The sequence below is a fragment of the Tachypleus tridentatus genome, chromosome 8 (genome assembly GCF_004210375.1).
Source record: "Tachypleus tridentatus isolate NWPU-2018 chromosome 8, ASM421037v1, whole genome shotgun sequence".
NCBI classification, from domain to species: Eukaryota; Metazoa; Arthropoda; class Merostomata; order Xiphosura; family Limulidae; genus Tachypleus; species Tachypleus tridentatus.
The window spans coordinates 91212695-91221384 of record NC_134832.1 but is presented as its reverse complement, the minus strand read 5'-3'; the positions used below and the strand labels follow the sequence as shown (position 1 = coordinate 91221384).

Sequence of the window (8690 nt, the reverse complement as noted above, 5' to 3'; positions counted from 1 at the left end):
GACAGTGCTACAAAGATAATGGAAATCATTTGTCATATCAAAGGGTGTATAAAGTCCGTGTCGACTTTAATGAAAAAGAGACTATTTTTTCTTATAGCAAAGCCACATCGGACTATCTGCTAAGCCCATCGAGGGGAATCAAACCGCTAATTTTAGCGTTGTAAATTCATAGACTTGCCGCTGTACTAGCGAGGGGCAAAGAAAAAAATAAATTTCGAGACACAACTTTGGTAACTTGCGTGGTAAACTTATGGTCTCTGTACATTTATTATTATTATTATTTATTCAATAGTTTGCAGCTTTTCTGTCACATTGGCATTCTATTATTTTTAATGTGCCTGCGATAATACATTACGTTATCATTGTTAAGGCAATTTTTAATTGTTGTTAGTGTTGTTTTTTCTATTATTAGTTTGTACTTATCTGTGACGTTGTAACCCTTGAGAAAGGCGTAAGTCACAACGTCGGATTTGAATAAAATCGTTTTTCTGAAGTGTAATCAGTCGTGTTCTGTTGTTGTTGATGATGGTTTTCTTATAAAAAAATTCTTTCTCGAAAAAGAATGTGATCTAGAATACTAATATTTCTTTGAAGATCAAAGTTCTAATTTTGCTCATGATTATTATAATATTTTTAGATATCAAGCAATATTTAACTCTTAAAATGTTGGATTTAAGCAAAATATCTTGCAGAGGGCATCTCAAACTAGTGAATGTAATATTCGAGGTAGGAATGAAGCTGATTTTAGAATAAGTTGTTTATTCTTAAGAGTTTAGTGAAGTATGATGACACTTGAAAGTCAAATTTTAAAATCTTGAGTTGATCTAGTATACAGTCATCATTAGTGAAGTAGTCTGGTTGTGAGTAGAAAAATTAAAATTATTTACAATTACATTCCAATTTGAGTGATTTTTCTTCATTTTTAACTTTTAGGGTTACTTTTAACTTAACTCGTTTATAGAAACAGCAGTGTTTATTTCCTGTATAGGAATTTTCGGGGAAGAGGTAATTTTTACATAGTTGTAGTTTTCGCTACGTAGTTATAAAAACTAAAAACAGTATAGTGACGGAGTATTTTCTTTTGTGACGATATATTCACCTTTTATCAAGTTTTAGTAACATTCAAAAATTGATTGCTTGATAGTTTTAGGCCCGGCATGGCCAAGCGTGTTAAGGCGTGCGACTCGTAATCTGAGGGTCGCGGGTTCGAATCCCCGTCGCACGAAACATGCTAGACCTTTCAGCCGTGGGGGCGTTATAAATATACAGTCAATTCCACTATTCGTTGGTAAAAGAGTAGCCAAAGAGTTGGCGGTGGGTGGTGATGACGAGTTGCCTTCCCTCTAGTCTTACACTGCAAATGGGATGGCTATTATAGACAGTGTAAGGCCTACTGGTACTGCTTTCAGTTATGTAATCTATTTATAATTGTTTTGATTATTATTTATTAAGCTCAAAACGTTTTATATGGTAAATCTTAGTGTTTGTCCAGCATTCATTCCTTTGTTTTTATGGGATGATTCACTAAGAGAGAAGAATTCCTTGTATTGTTGTAATTTGTAAGACTAAAAGTGAAAGCATAGATGATTTGTTGGGGGAGCATTTAAACAGCACAGTTGCTGAAGAAAACCAACATTAGGTAGCATACAGTGAAAAAGGTTATCAAATGAGTCTTTTTTTTTTTTTCTGTTCTTAAAATACAATAAAGCATTTACTCAATTTATTTTATAGGGTGTGCAAAATGTTTGGGCACCCCTCTCAAATAAAGAATGTGAATATGAAAGAAAGAAGATTTCCTACTAACATTTACATGTCTCATATGTTTGATTAATAATTGAAAATATGTCTGTTGGCCATTATTTTCATACATAGGATGATATATCTCCAAGTGTGATGTGACAGTAACATCCTCCTCAGTATATTATTGGTGACTTGAACACAACTTTCAACAATTTTTTTTTAAATTTTGGCTGTTTCATAGAATTTCTTTTCCACAATATTTACTAAAATGCAAAAAAAACACTACATTATTAACATGAGCGTTGAATAAGGCAGGTGCCTAGACGTTTTGCCCATCCTGTATAAAGATAAAAATTTGATATTTGGTAGACTCATCTATTACTTTGCTGCTATACCTTGATGAATAATCTTGTGAATAAAACTAAATTTAGATACTTATTTGACTCAATTTTCAAGTGTATTAAAAATTTGCCTTTTTGATCCTTCATCCTTACTTAAAATATTAAAATTATTTTTGTACATCCTTGGTTGAACAGCAGTAAACAGCTACAAAATGAAGACTGTAAATGCTTGGAAAAATCCCAGGATTTATCCCACACCTTTTAAAAAATAGCACATTATTCTCTTAAAATATGCTGTAGTCATGTGATGTAACTTACACATGTAACCACTAAAAATCTTGGGTATTTCTATGGGGCATTCCTATGACATCCATAACTGACAATAAAACATATGTATGGATAAATCAAAAGAAATATATGCCATAGTTTCTATAAGAGAATGCACACACAAAAACAGATACTGTGTCCTAGCCCTCACTGCATAATTTTACAAAATAGTTAATTTTGAGAATTTTAAGTCTGGTGTAAGTACAACTTATTTGAGAAACATACTACTACTAGTTCTCTGCCTATACCATAAGTGTTAATATTTAGTTTTAGAGAGTTATGGCTGTTAAAGTTTTAGTTCAACTTAACCATAAATGTTCATGTTAAACATATTAATTTTGAATTTTCTAAAATCTCATTAAATTTCAAATTTCTACCTCCAAGCTGCATAAGACTAAAATTCTGTTATACCAAGCAAGTCATGCATTTGTAGATTTAGAGTAGTGTAGGTGTTAAGGGCTCACAGTTGTGGGGTGCAATGAGTGAGTTCTGTATGAGAGTCTGGTACTGATATGCACTTTGTAGGATGCTAGTAATGAAGATGTGCAATTTGGTTAAAGAAGTTGGAGGTGAAGGAGAAATTGGAGGCTTTCCTGAAGAAAGTAACAATTAATAAATAGAAATGTAAACTGTGAGAGATGGCTGTAAATTTTGAAGAGTAACTGCAAGGGATATAGTAGATAATAATGACTTTCAAGAAGTTAGAAATGATACTATTGCAGTTATAATCTGTGGATTAAATTGTATTGAGCATGTTTTAGAAAGTAACATTTCAGTTTTTAGCTTGTACAGATGAACAGAAAACAAAAGGGATGCTTTTTGAAGTTAAGGAGGCTACAGTTAAAAATGGTACTCGGATATGGCTTATGCATACGAAAAACTGAATTGAGTAAAGAATTAGATTGTGTGATCCAGTGACAAGAGTGGAGAATATACATGATAGAATAACTGGTATAGTAAAGGATGCTAGTAATTATAGTCTTTGTTTCCCATAGAGAACAAATGATGTAAAGAATTGGAGGTTAGAGAAGCTAATTGATGAGTTAGAGATGTGATAAAGGCATTTAAAGGAAAAGACAATAACTGTGTCAGAGTTACTGCTAAGACTGAATTGTGGAGATGAAACTATGGTTAGAGTAATGTGTAAGGATGAAAAAATTGGCTGTCTGGACTTAGAAGATCAGTTTAATTGGAAAAGGGCAGTTATTTTCCATTTCCTCCCTATGAACAAGCTTTTGAGGAAGAATTTATTTATGAAAATTTGCTGTTTTCACTCAGTGATGTCAAGAAAACCCACTTGTAGAGAAAAATATGTAAAAACGGCTCATTTTGGTTGAGAAAATTTTTTTACGTAGAAGAGTGAAGGTAAGTTCTGTTTATGTAATGGTCCCTTCATCCTCGCATATATCAGTGGGTGTTTTCTTGCTAAGGAACACTGCATAAGGACGTATTTGCTACTCATTGGAATGCCAAACTATCTTCCTTTTGGTTTCCTCTTCAATATCCTTCAACTGTGAGGGCAAATACATTCCATAAGGATTGGAGGAGCCTTCATCTATATTCCTATCCTCCTCATAATCTAATCTCCAGGGTCATTTCCATTGTCCAGACTAGCCCTTGTCATGTTTTGCTAGTTATTCCATATTGATTGGCTCAGGTATGGTTTCCTCTCCTCTGGCCCTAACTGGAGAAACAGCCACTGCACTTATATCTGTCCAGATCACTCCTCCAAAAAGTGTGATCAGACATATCCAGATGTTACCAAATGCATGACTTTTGTCCAGTCCCTCATTTCAGCCTGGGTACTCACTCCTCATGTAGCATTCAACCTACCTTATTTTCCATGTACCAGAAATTTTGGGCTACATGTATATAGTGATGGTCATTTTGCTGTGGCTTTTAGCAATACCAATTCATTGTCTGGTTGTTTGATCAGGTCTACACTGTGTCAGAGGCTGCTAGCTATTGGGCTGCTCTATCAAACATATTCTATTTGTCCTGATTCTTTTAAGCTTTTGTCTCACCAGTTATTTTCCTCCTTTTCCATTCCTTTTGTCTTATTCAGCCTCCACATCCTTTTGTTCTTCAAGATTAGAATCTCGATGTAGTTCTTCATATCCTGGTTCTCCTTTTGAAACCATTGCAGTGTGTTCCTTGTACCATCTTTTCCGTATGACCTATTTGCTTTTCCTCCTGGCATATGATCATCATCTTTCTGATGTTTATGCATTTAATGTTTCTCATATCCTTCACCCAATTTTTTTCAGTCTGTGTCCTTCTGATTTATAAAATGTGAAAATCACAGACAGCCATTGCGTAGTCTGTAGTGTGAGCCCCTTTTTTTTTCTTCCAGTGGAGCAAGGGGAGTCTAAGTTCTCAGTTGCTGGAGTGGTGGGCCATGAATATTTCCTCCTGAATGAGGTTGTACAATAAGTCAGACTCATAACTTATAAAGTATCCATGCATTGTGAAGAGGGTTGTTGGCATTATGATTACAGAATAGACAATAAAACTTGTGCAAATACAAGGTTCTTTCCCTGGATGTTTTGCCCATGATGACCATGCTTGATTATACTGTACCTGCTTATGCAAGGCAGTTCACATCATAGTTATATGGCATTGCTCTAAAGCAAAATGTTGTACATCATTTTCTTGAATATATGGTATGTGCCACATGCATTTCTCCCTAAATATGTTACTGTTTTTACTGGGTGAAGAGCATACCTGTTCCAGAAGCAGTGCTATATCCCACAGGTATGTTTTTCTTCTGGCACACCTGTTTTTTTTTTCAGAAGGTTATTTACCTATTTGAATACTGATGTGTTCACTGGCTCCTCCACCTTTTCAGTGTGGCATTTCAAATCTGGGTGAGAGAAGGTAGTACTATTTCAAAAATTAACATTTTCATAGACTAGAAATGTATTGTGTTATGCTCTTACCTCAGCTCACCTGCTTCTCATCCTTCCTCACCATTCATATGTTGGTGTTATAGTTTGTAACTGCCAAATCTGAAAAGTAAGAATTGTGCTAGAATAATAGAATACTACCTGTCCTAGTATAGATAATGGAGAGAAGTCACATGCACCTGTTCTAAAGTGATACAAAGATAAAGGGATAAATAGACTGATGCACTATTAGTGAAATGATTTTTAGCAATGCTTTGAGGGCAAATTGAGGTTGAAATAGCTTTAGTCTAGAGGAGGTAAATACTTATCAGAAATACATTTTCAGTGAATGAAAATTTTAACCTAAGTTCCTCTGGGTTACTGAAATCCAAAATTTCTGGGTTTTTTTTCCACTTACATTTTTTAACTTAAGTTTTTTAGTTTTTACATTTTAGCAATTTTTGCTAAATATATGTGTGTGTGTATGTATCAATAAATTAAAAGTATAAAAAAAAGAAATTTAACATTTCAGGATTGAGGCATTCTGCTCTCAGAAGCTAACTCCCATTTTAAAACAAACTAACTTTTGATGTTGCATTCGTGTTCATAAATAGTTTTGCAAAAATTTGGCATTAGTGTGATGAAACATAAGATGCATACTTTGTGAAAAATTATAACTATAAGACTTGAATGGGGTAATCAGATGAAGTTGACCACCAAAATGTCTAATTTTTATACATATTGAAGAAGTTTTTTTTTTACCAACTTTTAATTGTGGGAAATTGTTGTAACTTTTTTACATGAATGAGTTGTTTTAATTTTCATTTTGTGTTCAGACCTTTTATATATATATATAAAGTATGTCTTATGTATTTTCCAGTAATTGTTTGAAAATGTTTAGTCTTATATTTGTATGAAAACTATATTTGACAATTACTTTTATTGTAATAGAACCATTTCTTTCTAATGAGATGCCAATTTTATGCAACAGTGTGCAATTTCCCATCTTGAAAAACACAAGCTATAATTACCAAAACAAACACTCTTTGAAGTAATTTTTTCTGACATAATTAAATTCTTATTTTAAAACATACAAACTTTCTAGGTGTCTTAAAAAAAGTAACAAGAAATAAATAAAAAAGGTAGACAATATAAAATTCGCTTGGGAAATAGTTTTTTATTGAAATAAATGACTGTATAGCCCATCAGAAATAATATGGCAAGTACTACCACCCTCATCCCATAGTATAATCTAACCTCATGTTTCATAACTAACAGAAAATAAATGTTGTAAAATTAAACTTGACCAACAATGTGGCAGAAGAGTGCAGTCAAGGGAGTCAAATATCAATAACTTCCTTTGTGAACCAATTAAAATTGTTCATGAAATGAATTTGTTGCATATTTGTGAATTAATTAATGGTAAAAATCAATAAGATTTTCAGCTTCTAATATATAAAAAAGCTAGTGCATTTTATTAACAGGACCCTTCAACAATGTCCTTTGTGTCATGTTACTTAGCAACAAAAATTTAGTCTAATATTGTTAGTCTATGTACTGAAAGTATAAAATGAAAGGTTTAACAAATTTATTAATGTTTCAGTAAAGAGAGAAAGTAAGAGGTTATTTTTGATTTTTTTGTGATTGGTGGACATTCTGAAACCCATATAAAGAAAGATAACCTAAAACACAGAATTCAGAGCAAAGTACAGAAAAGCAAAAAATAATAATTTATTTCTTTATTTTAATCCTAAATTTAAACCTTTATTAAAGTTTAAATTATAAACTGCATTTTGATGCTAAGTCTATTGACACATGTTGATTACAAAGTTATTTGAATGAATTTTGGATATAACTGTAAAAGATTTTGACATGCGTTTTTCTTTATACCTCTTCATACAGGGTTATCCATCCAAGAAGTGGGTTGTTTCTAATGATAAGGTATTAAGTTGAATATATAGGAATATTGAATACAAGCAAGTTATAATTTTACTGTACAGTTTAGGCTGCATTTGAAGCATTATGTTCAGTTTTAGACTTCTTACCTTAGAAATGACTGAATTGTAAGAAAAGGTTCAAAAAGGGGCTACCTGGAACAGAATGGTTGTAATATGAGACAGGTTAGTATCTTTGAAATTGTTTTCTATTGAAAAAGGAAGAGTTGGAAAGGAGTTGGATTAAGGTTCTTACATTTGTTAAGGGAATTGATACTGTCAGTGCATTATCTTTTCTCATACTTAATGAAGGGTGTGATGGGACTACGGGACACAAATTACATATTGGCAGGATAGGAATCATCTTCAACTGAAAGTTTCATTTGTTTAAGAGAATGATTGGCCTTTGAAATAGGTTTCCTTTAAATGTAATGGATGTAGCAGATTTCAAGGTGTTGAAAGGAAAGCTTGATAAATAATTGGTTGATAAGGGCTGGCTTTGAGTTTGTTGTTTAAATCATGGTAACTTTTTGTTGGGATAGCATAGACTTTTATGTTGAAACTATCTATGAAAGTTGAAACAGGAAGATGTTAAGATTACAAAAATAGTGTCCTGTGCTTGTTTGTTGGAAGAAAGGAAATATTTCTTTGTAGAGTAGCATAATACAAATGTTTGTCAGAAACCTACTTTTTAAGTAGTAGTGTATAGTAAGTTAAATATATATAGATATATGTTGGTCTAAGAATTTGTCTCCAGTGGATATCTATTATTTGTTGTTGATAAATTTGATGATAAATGAACAATATGCACTCCACATCTTTTAAAATAATATATTCAAAATGTACAAAAATTATTTACTTTGTGTATATCATAGTTGTGTCCTAAATGCTGCACAGTTCACTTGTCAAAAGTCAACCTAGGCCACTACATTTATTTTAGAATTCAGTTGACAAGCCAGACTGTTTTTCTCTGAAACACTATCAGTGTATAATATAATTTATTTTTTCTCTCTCATTTCCTTTTTTTTTCTTTATCAAAACAGTATCTGTGTATAATTTACTTATGCTGTTGTTTGTAACCACAGTTGTATCCTGAACTTCTTATATTAGTCTGCTTTTTCATATTTATGTCCACTTTCAAAAATGTCTACTTCCAAGTAATTGCTTTGTCAAAATCCATACAGGCAGGTTCAGTTGTCTTAGAACACTCCTTGATTGGATAGATTATTCTCTTGAAATGTCAGAAAACTGTTAATCTCATTTTAACATATCAGCTATTAGGCTATTCACTCTTAGGATAGTTAACTTACCTTTTCTAACCATTCTTTCACTCAGCATCACCTTTGGATCTCTTACCACTCTGGTTGCTAGTTTTTTTATATTTCTTACTGAGACATTCTAGAAATCTCCATAGCTTTGATGTCAGTAACTTACAAACACAACTTCCAAATATCATCATCTTT

General features: G+C 32.5%; 1 protein-coding gene across 4 annotated transcripts in view; it reads left to right on the top strand.

Annotated features, from left to right (window-relative positions):
• The first annotated feature begins 605 nt into the window (after positions 1-605).
• Positions 606-8690, top strand: part of LOC143222928 (uncharacterized) — a 50765-nt gene continuing 42680 nt past the window's right edge. The window contains exons 1-2 of one of the 4 annotated variants that reach the window (XM_076450147.1): positions 697-726; positions 7344-7413. The gene's annotated coding sequence lies outside the window, so the exon portion shown is untranslated. Of the gene's footprint in view, positions 861-7343; positions 7414-8690 lie in introns of all 4 variants that reach the window. The other 3 variants (XM_076450146.1, XM_076450149.1, XM_076450150.1) reach the window with 3 other exon arrangements.